Below are 22,144 nucleotides of genomic sequence, written 5' to 3'. Positions count from 1 at the left end.
TCCTACCGTTATTGCAATTAATCTCACATCACACAGACGAAGTACGTCTGAACTAGTTTAACTCTGGAACAGCCTCTTCCCTTTTAGGGATTTTTAATAAGAAGTATGACACCTTCCTGTTCAACTCTCTCCCCCTTTAATAATGAAATCATTCATGTCGTATCTCTGATGGATTCATGTATCCATTAATCAGCTTTAGTTGGCTTAATGAAAACCTGAAATTATTTTAGTTTATTTACTATATTCCTGCGCTACTATACTCTTAGGGACCACTTTATTAGGTACACCTATCTTTTTAAAGAATCATAACGCTCCTTCACTAACAGCATCAGGTGTACAGATAAGTAAGAATGGGCAAAATGAAAGATTTAAGTGACTTTAAACGTGGAATTGTAGTCAGCAAACTACAATCCTGCAATTTTTACGTTTGACTGTGTCTATGGTGTATAGAGATTGATCCAATAATCAAATTGCAGAAAACAGTTCTCTTTGATGCGAGATTCAAACAAGAATTGTGAAAGGTAACAGAAAGGCTACAGTCACTCAAATAACAACCCACTACAATAGTGATAAACATAGAGTAATTTCAGAATGGACTACTCGTCATACTTTGTCAAGGGTGGGATATTGCAGCCGACGGTTGAACCGGGTTCAACTCTTGTCAGCACAAAACAAGACGGTGCAGTTACAGTGAAGTCAGGAACGACAACGCTTGGAGGATTGCAAACAGCGTCAAATTCCCAGATCTGGCGAATCCCACTTCCGACTATTTCACTCTGATGGGAGGAAGGAATATGGAGAAAACAGCACATGTTCATGAACTTATTCTTCCAGGTGACAACAATGTTGGCTGGTCATGGCATTAATGGTGTGGAGAGCTTTTTTTTGGGGGGGGGGGGGGGACAGTCGATACCAGTGTGGCAACCTTTGAATATCATAGACTGACTGTAAATTGTTTCTGACTAGATGCATCCTTTCATGGCTGCAGTATATCCACTTGACTGCATCATCGAATGGACTCTTCTAACAGAATAATGCATAACGTTACAAAGCCAAAGTTGTGCAGAATGGGTTCTGCGAAATGAGAGTGAATTCATCTACTGCAGTGGCTTACGCAGTCAGCAGATTTCATCCAATTGAGCACCCGTATGAAGAGATGTAACGAAGTCTTCGAAACAGAGATCCGAAACCATCCAATCTGTAACAACTGTGGGAAGAATCCATATGGACCAGCAACTCTGTGACACACGTTGCACACTCGTTGAGTATGTCACAAAGAATCCTGGCTGTTCTGGGAGCTAAACTTAGACCAACTTGCTATTAGCTAGGTGTATCTAATAAAGCGGTCCTCGGTGTATAAGAAAACTAAAATTTGCAATTTATTGTATTTTTTTTATAACCATGATACATGCCTTATTTCTACTTAAGCACATTTTCTTGCTGATGATTTTTTCACTTATTTCAATTTCTTTTTCTGTGCATAAAAGTAGTTTCAGGTTGCACAAAGTTCTGTCAGTGGGGAAGAGTAATTTAGGCCCATACTACTATCTTGAGTCATTCTTACAGCTCATTCAAATGAAGCTCCCAAAACTGGCATTCCCCCGGAAACTTTAAGGCCTTCTCAATGGTACTAACAAAACTCACACTACCTCGGTTCAAGTGAATTCCATCTTTACAAAACAAATTCCGTCTATTAACTGGGTCAGGCTAAGCAGTGAAAAAAATTTCTCATTAAGATTTGAGTAGTCTGTGATTAATCCACATGCTTTCATCATTAAATCCCTCCATAATGTCAGACAGAACTTTTTTTTTTTTTTTTTTTTAGAAGAACATTTTGTCCTATTTTGTGATATTTTTCCAGCGTGTCACAAGATTATGTTTCATAACCAATTCATCAGGTCCTTAAGCGTTAAATAATTAGTTCCCACATGGATAATCACACACCTTTTAGTCCCCTTCAGAACTGGTAGCTGCTTTGTTACATCATCAATATTTATGCCGGGCAGGTATACCCACATACACCGGTTCTGTCTTTACAAAGCAAATACTTCCAGTTTACCTCGCAATTAAATCCCCAGTAAGACACTCCCTGCAGAACCAAAATATTTTTCGCTGGACACTCTTGTGGCTGGGAGAGCGTCGATCATTATAGAATTAGACACTTGAGTCTCTGTCGAGTTCAAGTTTGCTCTAGGACATCAACTTGTTTTCTCAGAGATCCGATCTGGCCATCAGTATACTTTAATTTGTCGCACCGTCAGCTAGAGAAAGTTATGGATACCTTTTCTAGTTGAGAAAGCACTTAAAAATTCCTCGCGTCATTGACGGGATTTCAACCGGAACCTTTTTCATCCGATGTGAGGAGGGGATAGTGTGCATAGTGTGCATAGTTTTGGGGGAAAGGCGCCTCCGGTGGTTTCCCACATCTGCGCCATATATACTCTGTGGAGACAAACAGTATCACTGTGAAAGCCAGAAAAATTTTTTGTGTTGTAAATGAAGTATTGTGCTGGGTTCTGTTGGGTGTCCTGGCTTTTGGCCGCAGGGCCCCTGATGGGACCCCACGTTGCCCGCACACACCACTAGGAGGTAGCCAGGCTGCCCATAATTCTCTGGCTAGTCTCCTCCAGGTCACCTGAGCTTCCTGGAAAGAGACCAAGTAAAAAAAAAAAAAAAAAATATATATATATATATATAAAATAAAATAATAGGGTACAGGGAGTACAGGATGTACTGGAGAGGGTAAAGGAAAGGAGGTATAGACAGAGCGACGGAGGATGTAAGGGAAGGCATCCTCCACAGGTTGGGTGGGAATTCTCTCACCTAAGCGGAAGTGGAAGAAGAGGCCCCTCGAGAGGGTGGGAAGGCAATCACGTATCAAGAGAGACACGGATGAAACAATTCAAGCGACCTGAGTGTCAAGTCCAGTAGCTAGAAGTGGTCACAATCTAGGTGAAGATGCTCAGTACATGAGAAAGAGTGTTCATCAATGTGCATCAGTTCCAGGACGTTGTACCAGTGATCTTCTTCTGGTGAAGAGATCATGGGCGAAGGCAGAAAAAGCGTGGTACTGGTCTTCCTCATTGATCAGAAAATGTTCATTTCCTCGAGGCAGGGCATGTATTTTTGATATGAGCAACGTTCGCAGGTCCTCGTAGAGCGGGCAAACATAGAATAGGTGATCCCAGTCTTCGTTTTCACCACAAAGACAGCGAGGATCATCCACGATGTTCATAGAGGCAAGTTTGTAATTTATAGATCCATGGCCTGTAATCAGGAAAGTGGTATATAACCCTGGACTGTACCATGATGGAGCTTTAGGGTAGATCTGGGCTATTTCAGGTAAGAATTTTTTAGTAATGGAACCTTTGGGGGTGGTATTCCATCTGTTTTGCCAGGCGTTAAGAAGGTAGACTGCAAGGCGTTTTTTTTCTTCTTTGATGGTGTTTGCTGGGTTTGTAGTGAAATCCAGGACGGTGGTAGGGAGTCCCTTTGCGAGCCGGTAGTGCACACCTTTGCGAATTATATGCAGGTCCAGAGGGAGAACTCCTGCCAAGACTTGGAGCGCTGGGTTGCTTACTGTGCAGCAGGCACGAGTGATAATGAGAAGGATATTACGCTGGATGGAGGTGAGCTTCCTTTGGTTACGAACAATGAGTGCACGATGAAACCAGACACCTGCACAGTAGGTTATAGTGGGAATGAATACAGCTTTGTATAGCATGTGCAGCGAGCGGCGATTCAGGCCCCAGTCAGACCTGCTGATCCTCACTACCATTGCCGTGTAGTTCCTGACTTTGCGATGAAGGTAGTCTATATGCGGGTAAAACGTGAGCTTGGGGTCGAGAATTACCCCAAGGTACTTCATCTCAGTTGTCAGTTTGATAGTTCTACCAGCAATTTTAATCTGCGGCGGCCTGATTATTTGAAGGGTTCCTCTGAGTAGAATTGAAGTAGTTTTCTCAGTGGATATATGGAGTTTATGGAGGCTGGCCCATTTTTCTAGCTTTGTAAGGGCTAGTTGCTTATAATCACTCTGCTACCCGCGAGGTTACTCCCCTCTAAGGACTCCTTTACTGCCATCGCTAAGATGCTATTTGGATCGCGGGTTGGAAATAATCCTTCTTCGAGTACTTCGCACCGACTTTTATAGATGACAGACCCTTCACGACAAGGAGAAATCGTACAAGTGAAGCTGAGCAGTATGAAATTAGCAATATCGAAATTAAAGAAAGTTTTACAAAAAACATTTTAGCCTAAAGAAAAACGTACGGCTTCTGGGATATATGGCATACACCCAATAATTCTTAGGGATGCGGTGAAAGAGTTCATTGAACCATTAAGGTTTATTATAAGGGCGTCGTTGGACTTGGGAGGGATTCCAGTGGATTGGAGAGGTGCCAATGTATTGCCAATACATAATGTCGGTTCTAAGAGCAAAATGAGCATTCTAACTTGAATAAGGAAAATCATGGCGACGTTGATTAATATCTTCTGTCCGGAGCGAGACGATGGTTTAAAATTGAATAAATAAATAAATGAAATAGAATGGCACCTAGATAGAACTGGTATTCAGAAGGATACTCACCGTTTAGCAAAGGGAAAAACGTTAAGTTGTTTAGGTATTTTGGCAGAGACACTCATGAGTAGGATATAGGAAATAACTTCGACACTGTTTATTTGAACTTCAAAACTATTTTGACCCATATCGCACGAGAGATCAATGTATAAACTGCGAATATATTACGATTATGGATGAAATCATCAGATGGATTACAGGATAACTATAGAAAAGAAGGCAGCAGGTTGTGATTAATGGCTCCTGTTCTGATTTGGCGTAGTAGAAATAGTCTCTCAAGGATCGATGCTCGGACCGTTGTCATTTCTAATTTTCTTAATGAAATTGACAACGAGATTAGCATAGGCACATGATGCAAGAAAGCAAGCTTATATAGCATCAGCAAAAAAAAAAAAAAAAACCTTATTTCACCCATCCACTCGCTCCAAAATGTTTGTCATGTTCTACCTTGAATCTATTTAAACTATCAACTTCTACAATGAAAGATGGAAGTTTGTTCCACCAATCAGCCACCTGCTGGCTAAAGGCAAACTTCCGCACATCTATCCTACAACCGTATTTCCTCAATTTGAATTTATGCCCTCTCAGACGATTATTCTGAGCAAGAGGAATAATCCCATCCGTATTGACCATGGGATATTGACCGTCTGCACTGCTCAGAAAACTTCACATCTGCCTGCCCAATTAACCCCAGGTCCTTTTCAACAACTCAAACCATTCAAGGCTTTATACACCTCAATCAGATCACCTCGCTGGTGCCTAGTCTCCAGACACTGTAATTTGCAAAACTTAAGACTTTCTTCGTAAGAGTAACCCTTTGTTCCATTCACTAATCTTGTTGCCCTTCTCTGTACTCGTTCCACCAACCCTACATCCTTCTTAAAATGAGGCCTCCAGACCTGTATACAGTACTCAAGGTGTGTCCTGACCATTGCCTTATACAAGGGGATAATCACCTCCTTATCCCTGCTAGAAAAATTCCTGTATATCACTGATAAGATACCATGAGCTACTCTTGCAGCCCGTCTGCACTGCTCAGAAAACTTCACATCTGCCTGCCCAATTACCCCCAGGTCCTTTTCATTCTCTACCACTGTCAGTGTAGTACCACAGAATTGATACGTTACTCTGGGATTACTGCTTCCCATATGATATCAAAGTACTTTACATTTGTCAATGTTAAACTTCATTTGCCACCTCTCAGCCCATCTGCTCAACTTTTCTAGATCCTGTTGCAGCAGTGTACTGTCATTAGTAACATTAACAACTCTTCCAACCTTCATATCGTGTGCAAACTTGGATATTAAGCCTGATATACCATCATCAATATCATTTATAAATACAGAAAACAACAATAGACCCAACACTGAACCCTGGGGGACTCTACTAATAACATTAGTCCACGAAGAGCAGTGTCCATTGATTACCGTTCTCTGTCTTCTCCCACTCAACCATCCCTTTATCTATAGCAGCAACTTGCCTCCAATGCCACACTGCTCCAATTTGTACAGCAGTCTTCCATGTGCAACAGTATCAAAGGCCTTTCTAAGATCCAAATATATGATATCAAAGTTATCCTTTGTGACTACATCATAGTATCCAATCAAATTTGTCAGACAAGACTTCCCCTTAACAATCCCATGCTGTGTCCGAGCTATAACTGAAGTCTTGTCTAGATGATCCTGCAATGCTTCTTTAACCAGTGCCTCCATTAATTTCCCTGGAACAGAAGTTAAACTAACATAACTCTTTGCTGTTTTTCTTAGGATCCTCTGCCAAAGATTTTTCGTAATCTGCTTTCGCCTGCCTAACCTCCTTTGCAACTTGGTTACAGACCAGCTTATATCTATCATAAGCTTCCATGTCACCCATTAATTTATATGTATCCCATGTATTTTTCTTCTCTGTCACATGTCTAATTAGTTCATCTGACATCCACTTAGGCCTTGAACAATATTTCTTAGTTGGTATGAAAAGGCAAGTAGCTTCCAAGATTTAGTCTTTGACTGCTTCTCATTTTGAATTTGGAGTTGATAATATCATCAGTTGGTCCCACCGTATAGAATTTAAATACTGTCTGTGACCACCGTAGTCACCTTTATGAAAGCAAAAACCCTTCCCTTTACCCCTGATGGTAGTTACCTCTTTGAGTAAATCCCACTTCAGCACACTGTGATCACTGCCACCTAGTGGTTCCTTTATCTGCAGATTATTAATACACGAATGATCACTGCTGATAACCAGATCAAGGGTATTGCCCTCTCTGTTTGCCTCTCGAACATACTGCTGCAGAAAAAAATCATCCAATAAATCCAGAAAAGCCTTGTTAGTGTGTGAATGATCAATCCACAAATTCCAATCAATATCCGGGAAATTAAAATCCCCCATTAGAAGACATTCTGATTTACTGGCCCACTATATTTCTCTGCACAATTGCTCATTATACTCATCAGGTCTATAACACACACCTACTCTCGTTTTTCCTTTCCCAGTGCTTATGTCACACCAAACAGACTCAACACTGCATTGTCCACCAACATGAATTGGGTGCACTTCCTTAGATTTTATGCATTTCTTAACTAACAGCATAACCCCTCCTTTCCTGTCCTGGCTATCCTTTCTGTATATATTGTACTCCCCAAATTCCGGTTCTGCACTGCTTATGTCTGTGTGACACCACGTCTCTGCTGTCCCAACAATATCTGCCTTTGAAGTCTTGACTAGCACTTCAAGCTCATCAAATTTATTAACTATACTCCTAGCATTGGTGTACATGCAAGTATACATTCACCTGTTTCTACTCTTAGTTACCCTAACACATCCCATGTATTTACTTGTTCCACTATGGTTCCCAGCAGTCCTGGAAATCCCCATTGCCTTGCTTTCCAAGCTGTTGCTCAATTGCATTTCAATAGAAGTAGTGCAAGAATCACTTTTACCTCTGCCAGCGGCTACTGCTAATCTATTAGTCCGTGTATCCCCTCAAGCTGGCAGTTTTCCGACCCACCTAACTCTGCCTAGATAGCATCAGCAAATATTCTTGCACCCTTTCTATTTAAGTGTATCCCATCCCTGTAGAAGCAATCTCTCCTGTTAACAAGTACAGACCAGGCTGAAAAAAAATTCTACCCCTTGAGCCTTGCACAATCTTTACAGGGCCGAATTGATCGATAAGATCATATACTCCCTCCTATCGTGTCTGGGCAGAATGGCAGACACTTTTCAACCCTAACTCACGGCTTTTTTTCAGCATTGTCTTGTACTTGTTAAGTAATTCTGCCGGTCTCCTACTCTTAATATCATTAGTGCCAAAGTGTATAACAATATCACCCTTTGTGCCCTTAAAGGATGATATCTGCCGTACAACGTCATCAACCTTTGCCCCCTGGCAGACATACCCTGGTCCTGTTCCATCTATCCTTTTTGCACAATATGTTTCCCGTTTCCCTTGACAATAGAGTCACCTACAACTACTAGTTCCTTTGGGACCAGCGCATTCTGCCTTGGGGGTTGCCGGTGTGTTGCGTGATGTTCAAGTGCAAGCTGTGGCATTGATGTGGGCAGCTGAGAGCTTGATGGGGCCCTCAATTTAAATCCTTCGAGGGCATCCACCCTGTCCTTCAAGCTTTCATATAAGTCCATAGCAATGCCGAGTTAGCGCCTGATTTCATCGCACTCCTTACATCGCGCGCACACACACAAAGACATTCCCCTTGGCAATATCATGTCCCGTTCCTGATTTTTCCACAAATATCAAACAAGCAGTGCATTTCAATAGACTGATTCAGAGGACAACCGCCCCCCTCAGTTCTTCCCTGAGCCACAGCACTTCCACTAGTTTGAGCCTTTTGCTTTGCTGCTCTGGTCTGAGTCATGATTTCTATTCAAGTTCAATACAAAATAGAACCATAAACGTATATCCCAATGGATACACGGTGTCTCAAAAATCTTGCTACAAACGTTTACGGGAGGTAGGTAACATCTAAAGGAATGTGAATCACATAGGAACCCATAACCGGAAACGTCACGGGAAAATAGTAGCAGAGGCACAAGAAGCAGAAATGACACAAGACAGTAATTAGTGGCAAACATTTATTTGACATAATATTAACAATGGAGTACGAAATGGATGCATTTCATGATGTTACAACAGATGCTCGAAGCATGGATTGGCGGACAAGGTCGAACACACCTGGAGTTTCTTTGACAGTAGCAGCAGAGCAGACGAGTCTAGCCACGAGATCCATTTCCGTCTCCACAGGCGATTCATACACGATAGAAAGAAATCAAGGCTCGATAAATCAGATGAGCGTGGGGGCCAAGCAACGGGTCCACCACGGCCAATCCATCGACGCCCAAAACGCCTGTTCAAATGGTCACGAACACACCTTCCATAATGGGCAGGCGCCCCGTCATGATGAAACCAAATGTTGCGTCTCACATTTGCTGGAACATCGTCAAGCAACCTTGGTAGAACTTGTTCAAGAAAGATCCGATATTTAGCGGAGTTCATGCGGGATGGTAACAGGCATGGCCGACTAAGCAGTCACCGACCATACCTGCCCACACATTTATTGCGAAGCGATGTTGTGCCGCATGGGGGCGCACACCGGTGTGAGTTGTCGTGAGCCCACACATGAGCATTGTGCTGATTGAATAAGCCTTCCCGAGTGGAATAAGCCTCATCTGTTAACAAAACATAGGCTGGAAAATTCAAGTCTTAAACACTTCCTTGGAGAAACCACTGCGCAAAAGCCACACATGCAGGATGATCTTGGGGTAGCGGTAACTGAACCCTTTGGAGATGAAAGGGGTGTAAGGAATCGTCGTGCAGACACGCTGTACACTGCAACGAGACACTCCTAAGGCAGAGGCAACGGCACGTATGCTGGTAGTAGGATTATTCTGGATGGCATTCAACACACTTTCTTCCATGGCGGGTGTTCGTGTCGAACGTGGTCTGCCCGCACTACTCCTGTTACCTCTAAGTGACCCATAATCGCACAAATTTTGATGCACACGCGCAAACAAACGGTGGTTCGGTACATGTCTGTCTGTCTGGGAAGCGTTCTCCATAAATTCGGTGAGCGGCTCGTCCATTGCCCTCTGCTAATCCATACACTAGGTGCATGTCTGCCAACTCACAGTTCGTATATCGATGCATGCTCTTCGTGCGGCGACTACTGCTTGAATGAGTAAACCAGAAATTTTCCCTCTCGCGAACTGATGAACAGCGCCGTGTACCGACTTACAGTGATGTTTCCGGTTATGGGTTCCTATGCGATTCACATTCCTTTAGATGTTACCTACCTCCCCTAAACGTTTGTACCAATATTTTTGAGACACCCTGTATATATGTAATTCGGTATCGAATATTATCTCCGAGTTACGTTATATGAATTTCTTATCCCCTGTCAACTTATATGTATTAATTTATGATGCTACGTTTGTAAAAAGTAGGTCGGTATATTTATTTAGTTAAAGTACAATTCAATTGACAATGAAATTTAATAACATTAATAAATTTTACTGATTAATTGATACTCGCTATCTAGTTCGGGGTATAGTTGTAGACTTGTAGTGTATAACAATGGCGGTACGGTTAATCTACGGACACGAGGTATTATTTACTTTCCAAATCGCACTATCTAAATTCAAAATAAACCACGGGGCTTGACTAGGTCTCTAAGCTACTTATAGAAAATAATTTAATCTAACAATTAAGTCAATAAAGCAGCTAAATATAATTAAAAACATTTTCGTTCGCGGGAGCTGCAAAACCTGTCCACACGTGGATTTGATACCCTTACCGATACTAAGTAATAACCTACAAAATCTCTATCTAAATTCAATTTTAACTAAAGTATTGTTACTAGGAATATAAAGCAACTCTAAAAAATAAATTAATATGCCAATTTAAGTCAATAAAAAAAGCAAAAACTTCTCCATTTGCTGGAGCAGTAAAAACTTCGCCTGTTCACATGTACTCTTCTCGCACCCACTCTTCATAATCTGAGCAAGGACATGGCTTTATGCAAACTTTGCAGATGGAAGATAGAGATTGCTAGGTGACCAACACCAGACAGAACTCCTCAGGATGACTTAGATGGGCTTCGCCAATGTTCCAATAAATGAATATTTTGTTTTAATTTAGCAGAATGCAAGGTACACTTGGCAAATAGTGATCCCAAAGCAACTTGAGTATTAGGGAAGTTGAATTAAAAGCGGTTGAGGAGGAAAGAAGTTAGGGTTGTGATCCAGGTAGACACGAAGGTCATCATGCAAATACACGCACAGACGATAAGTGGACCCATGATGTCCTTGTGGGCCAAAAGAGTACCCATATCAGGAAGGACATTGAATACGTGAATAGGTGTCTTAGAGGAGAGGTCTGTAAAGTTTCGAGAAGGGAGCCTCTCCGAGAATTATACTAGAACTAGGGACTATGAACCCAAATTTAGGGGGAAAGAATTACAGAACACACAAGCTTTTTTTTTTCTTTCCCGTTTCAGCAAAAGTCTAGGCGCCAGTTTTAACGTTTATTTAATAATTATTTTTAATAGAATGTATCAAGATAATAATATTTAATTTTCCATATTACGCTTAAAATTATTAAATTAGTTTTCGAATTACAAAGTCCTAAAGACTGAACAGATTTAGAGATTTCCGGTTTGCGAATAAGAAATCTATCTAACCAAGAATTATCATACGATACCTTCATGCATTCAACAAAATAATTTATTCTACTATTTTAACCACATATTCACCAGAACTCGCTTCCGTATCTGACCACAGTGTAAAAAAAAAAGGAGGAGGGACAAGAAAAAGTTCCTTGGAATGTTATTCTGCTTTTAAGTCAAATGGATGTAATTTTTTTTTGTTTTTGAGTATTGCACCAACCTTTGAAAAACTCGGTCAAATATCTACTAAGAATATTTCATGATTGCTATCCGATCAAGTCCTTTTTCTTTACACAACTGAAGCTTTCCTAACTCTCGCCCTTTTCTGATCGCTTTTAAGGTTGTCTGCATACGACAGGAAATAAAATGAAATTCAACATATCCATCCTAGCCTTCACAGAAATGACTGAAATTCCCGGTTTCTCTGGGTTTATCCTCAGTCACCTGATCATCAGCAGACCCGTGGTCACACTGCAACAACCAAATAAGAAGATTTCCTGACTGGATTTTCCCTCGTTGGAATCTTCCTCGCCCTACACAGGTTTGGCTGTTCAGTCTTATTACGGCTTATTCCTGCCTAATTTTTCGATTAGATCATTTTCAATGATTTTACTATTAATCCAGTAACATTTTATTTGCCATTTGCTTGTTAATAATGAATCATTTAAATAAGCAATTAAAAATGAAATATTTATCCATACACCAACATCTGCTTCTTAGTTATAACATTCCCCTTCTCTCCTCTCTTTTCCCTAACAAGAAATTGTAACCTTAAAGTTGCTATACCAAACTTAATAGCAACGTGCGACCTTGACATTACCAAAATAAAAAGGAGATATCGAATCGTATTAAGCTGGCACGTTTCCATATCTGCGGACACTATTTTGCATTTATCAACGACCTAGGTAATGATGTTAATATTCCACCTCATTCTTTCTCTCACTCTCTTAGAGCTTGACCATGGAGTATTTGAGATGCCAGGCCAATCAAGAGCATTGATTTATATGGTCCCAGGTGCCAATAAGACTGTAGATCTGGTTGTGAGCGGCACTGGTTATAAATTTAATCTGAAGGCAACTTGCCAGAGTTCTGGATACAAATAATTATATAACCGATACACGTAAAACGAAATAGTTTAGCAATTTTCTTTTTATTTAAAGAATGAAATATGGTGGACACAGAAATATATTTATCTTAATTAAAGTTGAAAAGTGGAGTCTCTAATAATCAGTTGGTAATTTCATATCGGTCCACTGAAGAACGGAATACCATTTCTTTAAATCTAACATTGTTCCAATTGTAATAAATATCCGTATGTGGTTTTTGGTAACGATATTCTGAACTTGGAGATCTTAGCAGCTACATACGAACACGACGCGCGCGCGAGAGAGAGAGAGAGAGAGAGAGAGAGAGAGAGAGAGAGAGAGAGAGAGAGAGAGAGAGAGAGAGAGACTAGTTTCAGGACACCGGGAGCGGTGAACAGCAGTTGCCATAGAAACAACATCAGTAATGACCTATTTCCCCAAGGCGTAATGGCGCCATACAATGGCAAACACTACAGTTGTTAACCTTGAGAGACTGCATCAGTCTGGCATAGATCGTAGGTGTTACAAAGTGTTACATTTGCGATGACAAACAAAACTAAGTTAGAACTTCCTAAGAGTAGTTCAGTTAGCGAAAACAAAGAATTACTTTCGTCCCCTTTTTCTCTTACGAAGGGATTGGCTCTTTCAGTATGACGTTAACTCACTAATAGTTCACTTGCAGAAACCCTAAAACGCTTTCTTGTAGGCCATGTGGAAATTAAGGCCTCAGTGAAGCAGTCATGGTGGGACTTTAACCCCCCCCTCCACACACACACACACTCCACCACCTTTCTATCTTCCAACGCTGCTAAAGTAGTTGCATCAGTATAACAAGCAACTCACCAAAAGATATTAAAATACAAACATAAAGTTTATTGTTATTTTTTAAATAAATAAGCAAGAAAAAAAATTACCATTTAGATTTTACGATTTCTAAATTTAAATTTTGCCCAATCAACTGCTTTTGTCTCAATGGAAAAGTTGTTCCCCGTCCTAGACTTAGTCTAAAAACACCTCTGTGTACTTCTGAAATGACAGTGAACTATTTTATTTAAAGAAGAAGAATGTCGTAGAGTGCGAATACGCAACAAACTGTCAAAAGCACGTGCGGTGAAGAACGAACTAAGCACACCCCGTATACATTTGGCTATGACATGGCAGGCTTTGCTGCTTATGGACTTCTGTGGTCAGCTGCCACATTTCTCCAAGAGGATACTTCTAACAGTTTAACTCAAGCACAGAACGTTAGCAGAAGTCATAATGGTGGTTCTGTTGACTGCGCTAGATTTTAGTTTCTTTGCAAAAGGGCATCAGATCAGAATAAACCGCACTATACATCGTGACGATGCTATTTCTTTAATTCTTATATCATGCCTCATGAGCGCTATCTACTGACTTTGGCATCCCATTGATAATTTGAGAAAACAGCTTTTTATATCTTACAGTTTATTTTCTCACTTGTGTTTTAGGTTAGTACAGAAACTGTAAAGATAATTAAGTGGAGTGGTTTCTCAGTGTTGTTACCTCTACGTGAAAATTTCTGTAGTATATACCTTTTGAAGAAATCTGGATTGATTCTTTACGAAGTCCTCTTATTAAGAAGTCTTCTGTACAATTTTTTTTGTTTTGTTTTGAACCAATTTAAAGTACTCTTTCTAGCGTTTAATTCAGCATATTAGTACAGTCTAAAAGCTTAAAAATAATATGCTGATAAGACAGTCAAAAGCCTGGCAAATTTCCAATTCTCTTCGCATTCGAACACAAAAAGAATCTATGACTAGGTGTGTACTGAGTCTGCTAAACATATACCTGCTAATTTACAGCCAATAGCAGAGGGTTTTAGGTATTCTCATGGCACAATCGCAACTGTTGCAACAGCTAGCCAGCAGAAATTTACATATAGTCTATCGAAAAATGCGAATATTCATAAATTATACCTCTACTTAAGTATTGTAATACGATGTAGTCAAATGATTTAGCATGGTTTTTATATACTGTGCTTTACAGCATTAACTTTCACTCGTTGAAGAAACACAATTTACAGACACAATAAACTAACTCCTCATGTTCTTAGCAGCCTTAGGGCTTATTATGAAAGCTAAAACGTCAGTTGGTGTAACATCGAAGTCTTGATTCTTTTTTGTCAGGATCTCCAACCACAAAACAACTTACTGCCACGTGGTGGAGTCTAGGAAACGGAACTGTAGTCCAGCTGTTGCATGTTTCGAAAGCTGACAGCCTCCTCCATTTCGAAGTTTAGCCAATTAATTTGTTATTACACAAATTTCACGTCGTGTGTGTACTGGTTACTCTTGTCTGTCGACTTCTGTCTCCAGGCCAGATAAGCCCACCATAATTACTCGCATAATTTTTCCAATTTTTATCCTAGTGAAAAAATTCTTCCAGGAAAAAGTAACATCTGTCATATTGTCCACTCGTGAACATTTAACGTTATTTAATCTTGTATGCATTTTCAGCTGTTCACCTTCCAAAGTATTGAATGAAAATTACCTGAATTAGCTGATTAACATACGTAGGTTTAATACTAGGTCGTAAATATTTTATGACCCCTCTTATGAATGAGCAAAATATATAAGCTGTCTCAAAGTCATAAAAGATTTTCATTCCAATTCGGGTTTCTGTAATTAAGCTACTTGGGTATTGCAATGAGCGAAGAATTTTATAAAAATAATGGAATTATGATTAGAAAGGACAATTTGAATAATTAAAGAACTTTTAAAAATATTTACAAAAGTAGTAGAAAGGGTTCAAAAGTGAGTGCTCCCATAAATGAAATCGTTTTATCTCGAAAAAAGAAGAATGACAGAATAAATCGAATTTTCATTCGCTCTGTGACTTTCACAGTTGACATCTGTGATTTTTACAAATGTTGCCCAGTTAAGCATTTCTTTAAGAACTGTAAACTCATTGTTTTGAGGAAGAACTAAGAGACTTCGAAACATCTGGCACTAAAGGTGCTGACTTATCCGGAAAATTATAAAAAAAAGTGCTGAAAATGTAAACGTGATAAGGGTTAACTTATACTGGTCAAAATTGGACAGCATTTGCATTGATAGTTCGCTAAGAATGACTGGTAAAAATGCAAGCTGTGTGTAAGTTTCCCAGAAACGTTTTCTTTAAAAGAAAAATACATATAAATAATATTGGGTTACATAACGGTGTACGTGTGTTGAAACCCGGAATTGGAGCACTTTGGTGATCCAGGCAGAGACTGGATCTTGTTCAGAACTTCTTTGTGAGAGAGAAATTTCTAAATTTGGTGAAACATTTCTTCGCCATGATTTTAGGTGGTCAGGTGACGGCAAGTCACTTGAAAGACTTGGAAACTGAAGAATTCAGTTACTCTGGAAGGAATTCAGGACCTGGAAGAAGAACGTAAATTAATAAGAAACGGTAACTGCTCGCTTAGAGCTGATTCTTTTTAAATGACTTTGCCGAACACCTTAAAGTTCTTAATACTCGCTTCCAAGGTAATGTGTACCACACTTTAGTGAGCATGATTCAAACTGACATCTGAACTTCGACTTTCTGAAGCTATCTTTGAAGCAGCTAAATTGGACTGCTGAAGGATTTTAACCCGTTAATAGTAGGAAGTTCTTTAAAGAAAGACCAGACTTCAGTTTCTTGCTGAGAAATAAATTTTGAAGAAAGGTTTCAGGACTTTTAACAAGATAAGAATAATTTTATTCTTTTTGTAAATCCATTTTTTGTTTCTGGAAGTAAACTAAGCACTTTGAGACATTGCAGTTATACTCTCCGTTTACTCCAGACTGGTATTGGGTTGTGGAACAGAAGAAACTAAGGCCATGAGGCGCAAATATTCGTCAACTTCGTTTATTTTATATTGTCAGTTGTCTGCTTCGCGTGATGAAAAACCACGCATCTTTCATCCCAGACCAAATCCACCGCGGTATTAAAAAATCCATAAAAAGTTCCTGCAGTAAAGGGAAGTATTTCTCTTCTTTGCCTGCAAGGGAAAGGGATTTCTTCAGTTAGTGGAAAGAGTTGGTTTCATCTGCAGAAGGCGCATTATAGGCGCCTAAGCTGCACTTGCGCCAATAGCTCTCAAACAACATCATCTGTAAGTGACATGCAAGAATCGAGCTAGACATTATGAGGCTTGTATGTTTATTATACTTCTGGTGTATATTATTATTATTATTATACTTTGCAACTACATTTAATAGATTTTAATAATAATATTAAGAAATGGAAATTTCTTCAGCAATGTGGTTTTTACTTGTGCTACACTTCATACCATGGAGAATTTGATTCTTCAAAGGTTTATTTATTTTTTTAAAGTTGATCACCTTTGCTTTAGAGACTACGTTCATCAAAGAGGATCATGTCTTCATTCTTTAAAAATTTTGATTTTTGGTGGTGCATTTGAAAGTTAAGCATTTGAACAAAATGGAATTGGCTCCTTTTCGATCTTTCTGTTCAGCATTAAGCTCTACAGACTCATCAGTCCTGCATAATTACAGTTAAGTACCTCTGAATACGAAACAATTACATGAAATTTCAGCGGGTTCAGGGACATCCAACTCATTATTCGATTCTTTTTGGCTAGCAGCTGCCAACGTCGGATAATGGCTGCAAGTTCTACGACACTTAGAGCAACGTCCCCACTGCTTGTCGCTCTAGCTTTCGACGACAGACGTTTAAGGTCAAGAAAAAGTATTACACGTCTGAGAATAAACAGTTAACTCGTACAGCGCCCATCCACTTCCACCACATGATCACAAATAGTACTTTGAACTGTCACACTGATTCCCCAGTAAAATTTTATAATATAACTGCGCCCACAGCAAGCAATGTAGAACTCAAAGTTGTAAAGAAATTACTACTTAAATTTGAAGAATGTGAACTGCTGAAATCAAAAATAAAATATAAAAAAGATTATTCAAAGAACAATAGTAATAAATGTAATTCAAGACGTAATACAGGTATTAGAACTTGTTTGGAACGAGGAATAACTATATACACGACGTTATAAAATTAAACTGCATATTTATTATAATTAACATTTCAAGAATATTTATACATTCCCATCATCAGAGAACTTGCACCTATAAAAGGTGCAATTTTCATTTATTATTATTAATATCAATTTGTTTCCGAAGAAATGTCCCTATGCAGCTAGAGGACACGAGTTACATACAGAGATTAAATATAAATGACAGATAAATGCATTGTGTACAGAGCCCAGATACAATACACGGCCTTAAACAGTCTCTGGTGAAGATACATAAACATAAAGATACAACATATAAAAGTACATACAGATACAGCAGAGCATGGATAGCGCGGCATCTCAGAGAGTCCACCTAGAGCATGACGAGGGCATACATGTCTGCAAGAATGGAAGATCTCTAGGTTCTGTCCTTGCAAAGCTTCTCAACATCTATGGCTAATCTATTCAATATTTGGAAGGAGTTATGTGGAAACATGTTGTCCAGGGAGGACATGCTACGCAGTTTCGATCTGTATGGGGATGTGTTAATCTGACATCTCCTGTCTGACGGTCTGGCGATGATATCCCATATATCAGGTGAGCTCAGTTTTCCGGACAGAAGCTGAGCGAGAGCAAGAAGGTTCCTAGAGATGAAGTGATACCTCCAAGGAAGCGTATTAAGCTTGGTGACCAGAACAGATTTTGAGATTGTAGGTGTTAGCCCGGCAACCCTATTTAGCCATTTCAAAACCCAGTATTCCAGGGAAAGGAACCTGGCTTGGTATGATGAGGGTGCTGAGGACCATATAGTCGTGGCATACAAAGGAATTGGGATTATGCATCGAAGAATGTATTTGATGATAAGGTCCGGGTTATGAAAGTTGGAGATCTCCTGCTTTGCTGCCCATAAAGCCGAATATGTTTTCATTCGAGTGGCATTAAAGTGAGGCAAGGAGGTGAGGTCTTTGTCCCAGGTGACGCCCAAATCCTTATGTTGGGCGACTTTTTTTAACTGGGGAGTTCGCTATAATGATGTTCACATCGTTGGTATTTTTCTTCTTGGTGATAGAGAGTTGTGAAGTTTTCTCTTTGTTAATGGAGAGCCCAATCACATTAAGGTAATTTTCCAGTTCATGTAGCTGTCGGTTGGAGCTCACAGTAATAGACTGGAGAGACTGGGGGCATTTTGTGATGAAGAACTTAATGTCATCTGCGTAAGTGGTAAAATTGCATGGTTTGCTAGGAAGGGTTCTAAAGATGCGGCAGAGAGAACGCCCCCTTGGGGGAGCCCTCTGGAACAGAGAATGCATAGGGTCCTGGACTGAAGGAGTTTCCTAAGGAGAATTAGAATGTGACCACAGGTTTTGAAGTAGTTGCACAGCATGGCACATAACGCATGGGTGGACAGATTGTCAAAGGTCGCCTTAATGTCGAGGAACACAATATACAGCGACCACAAACAGCTTCCTCCTAACCCAATAGTTGACTCAACAACCACAACTGATCACAACAATTACTGACAACCGGCACTGCACACCTGACTTAAACCAGAGGTAAGACAAAAGGAAATTAATCCCAAGGAAACGACAATCATACTTGACCAAACACTTGGATGTGACAAACTGACCAGCACCACAAGGAAAGGACAACCAAGATATTGGAACGAAGACCAGAACAGCAGCTGATCGCTGCCTAAGCCATACGGCGACCCAGTCTGGACACCTAGCCCAACCTTCTTCCAACCCCTATCCCTGGCAGGGGGAGGTAACTTTCTGGCGCCTCCCCCACCTGCCATCCAAACTTCCTTCCTGCCACCCAAACTTCACTCTGCTAGGCAGTGTGGCATGGGCATGCCACACTGCCTAGCAGAGGTCATCTCTTCTATCGATCCCTTACTTCCACTTCTACCCCCCCAGTCTTCAGCCTCCCCCCCACTATTATCTTTCATCTAGCGTATAGCCCACAAGTCTAAATTTAAAAAATTCAAAATTTTGCCCGACCTATTAGGCCTTTTAACACATTTCTCTGGCGTTCAACCCCAACCAGCGATTTCCTAACAGCAATCTCATTAAGCATTTACGTCAAACGTGTGAATTTTTTTATTATTATTTTATTATTTTTTTATTAATTAATTATTATTTTTTATTTTTTTTTATAGGCCCTAGCCACTGAAATCCCAGGAAACTAGGTGGCAGGACCTGCCAGAGCAACTCGATACTGGACACAGCCGGCTAGCCTCCACGTGGCGAGGTATGGGCAACGTCGGGCTCCATTAGGGGCCTGGCGGCCAATATGCCGGCCAAACAATATGCACAACACATCACACTGTACAGACATGGCCCATACACTTTCAAGTCTCTGGCTTGATAATGTACTGTCCTCGATGCAGCGAACAAATCCCAGGTGCCGTCTGACACTAACATAGCTTATAATATCCAGTTGCTCTTTGTTGCTTAAGGTACCTTCAATTCTGAACAGTGTGTCCATGAGGTTGGTGATCGTGGATTTAATTGCACAAGATGAATTTAAGTTACTATTGACTATTTCTGTATGGTTGTTAAGATTTAAAATCAAGAGCGAAGTACTCCGCCCATACGACTGAAACAGTCGTTTGTTTCTGTCACTACCATTAACCTATATATAAATAAATTAATAAATAAATTTTATGTTTATACACCCTGTACAGCCACATAAGGTCAAAGGAGTTTACGAAGTAGACAGAATACAAGGCCATCGCCATATTCATCAATCAAGTGGGCTGGACCCACAGTCAACTCAAACACGTATACTACCATACCAAATACCATGCCAAAATATCAGATTAGCAGTAAAGTATATTGTATATTAAGTATACAGTATTGTATAAGTAAAGTATATTGTATACAATAAAATTGTATATTGTATAAGTAAAGTATATTGTATACAATAAAATTGTATATTGTATAAGTTAAGTTTATTTTATATGTATAAGTATATTGTATATAAGTAAAGTATATTAGCATAAATAATGTACAGCGCTTGCGGTAGCACAGGGAGTATAATCACCGTCCTCCCACATCGGATCCAGTCAACGACGTGAGGAATTTTTATGAGCTTTTTTCAAAACGTGGCTGAATTAGTCGGTCTCAGGTGATGATTGTATGGTTTATTCTCCCGAAAACTCGGGCTTTTCGTTCAGGAAACGGCAAACCAATAGAAGAATACACGCAACTACAAACACAATATACTGACGCCTCATAACCTTGGTCGCGTTGACGCATAAAATACACCTAATATATAATGTGTCGCGCTACTCTGAACATAACTAAAAAATTAATACCCACACTAACTTCGCACATTCAAACTGCCATATTCTAGAAATATCTCCACTTCCTAGACTTGAATTTATTTCTGTAAATCAATTAAAAAAAAAAAAAATTGTATCAATTTTGGTGTAACTTTTCTCACACTTTAAATTTTTTTTTTTTTTTATACTGGAGCTCTACACGTGCATTTACTATAGGCACATGGCTTGTATGCCCTGGCTTCCTTAATGACGCCAGTAAGACGGAAGCGACAACTCCAGTATACATCCTTCCGGTGTAATCGATATACATTCCTAAATAACTGTCCAGTTTTCTTTTCCATAAAAATCCGTGTCCAGGTATACAAGTTTATTAAGTATAGGTATCTACTCACCGGTCTAAATTCTGCAAGGTAAAATATTGTGGTAGACTATAGCAATGCAACAATATTATGTTTGAGACAGGTGATATAAGTCAAATATTTGCTCAGGAGCGTTCTACTAGTAAATAGCCAGTTACCAAATATCTCCGATTCCTAATCCATTTAGAATTTATCCATTATCACAAAAAGGGGAGGGGAGGGGGAAATGAATTTAACTTTTCTTGGTAAAAAATTAAGAAAATACTTCTTTACACATTTTAGGCCAGTTGCATTTCACATTTTCCTTAAATTATATTTTATAATTCTGTTCTTATTATTATTGTAAACACATTTAAACCAAAGTAAGGTTAAATCTAATCATTAAAATGTCTATAAATTTTAATTATTAAAATGTCAATAAATAAGAATAATATCCTCAGGATGTCATTCATATGCTGGAAAGACACAAATATTCTAATTTTTAAGAGAATACGAAACTGACAGTGAATTGAAAATCGCAGAAGACAGATTTATCTATAATTCAACATTAAAATGAGAAATATCACGTAAATGAAACTACAAATGCGCCACCATTCGTTAAGTCTGAAAAGTGTAATGTAGGATATTTACAGTAAAAATAATAATAATATATTAATAAATAAAATATTACAACAAATAGAAGAAAAGGATTCTTTCAGTAAAAAAGCTCCTTCCTCGAATATATTTAGATTATTTTGTAAAAACTGCAACTTTTTTTTATTGCAATATCTTAAATACTATTATCTAGTATATTGTATAATATAGTCGATAGAGAATATTATACAGTATAGCATAACATTATTGAGTAGAACAAAAATTGGGGCCACTCACCCAAACTTCTGCAGTGCTAAAAGTTACTGCACTCTGTAGTGCACCACTGTCTGTCAGTGCAGAGATGCTTTCTGTTTCTTAGGCAATGTCGTCTTTATAATGCCCTTTAAAATGTGCAGAATTCGTGCTATTTACACATGTATTGAGCTTCCTGACACATAAATTTGTGTTGCTTTCTCACGCGGATGTAAGATATCCATCCATATATAACTGGGTACCACCTCGTATACTCGTACATGCTTTGTGAAGTACGGGTTTGCTCCTCGCGCCTCATCTCTGCATTGGACTAACGCTAGCGCCCTCTGTTGGC

The 22,144-nt window shown here is 39.4% G+C and overlaps 1 protein-coding gene across 1 annotated transcript in view; it reads right to left on the bottom strand.

Annotated features, from left to right (window-relative positions):
- Positions 1 to 22,069, bottom strand: part of LOC150079383 (5'-AMP-activated protein kinase subunit gamma-1-like) — a 383,429-nt gene extending 361,360 nt beyond the window's left edge. Inside the window, exon 1 of the mRNA XM_090383409.1 lies at positions 21,835 to 22,069. The gene's annotated coding sequence lies outside the window, so the exon portion shown is untranslated. The remainder of the gene's footprint in view (positions 1 to 21,834) is intronic.
- Between the last annotated feature and the right edge of the window lie 75 nt (positions 22,070 to 22,144).

This window comes from Mastigoproctus giganteus, chromosome 10 (genome assembly GCF_048544385.1).
Source record: "Mastigoproctus giganteus isolate SK-2022 chromosome 10, ASM4854438v1, whole genome shotgun sequence".
Lineage (NCBI taxonomy): Eukaryota > Metazoa > Arthropoda > Arachnida > Uropygi > Thelyphonidae > Mastigoproctus > Mastigoproctus giganteus.
The sequence above is the reverse complement of the archived record's forward strand: the minus strand, read 5'-3'. Positions and strand labels throughout refer to the sequence as shown.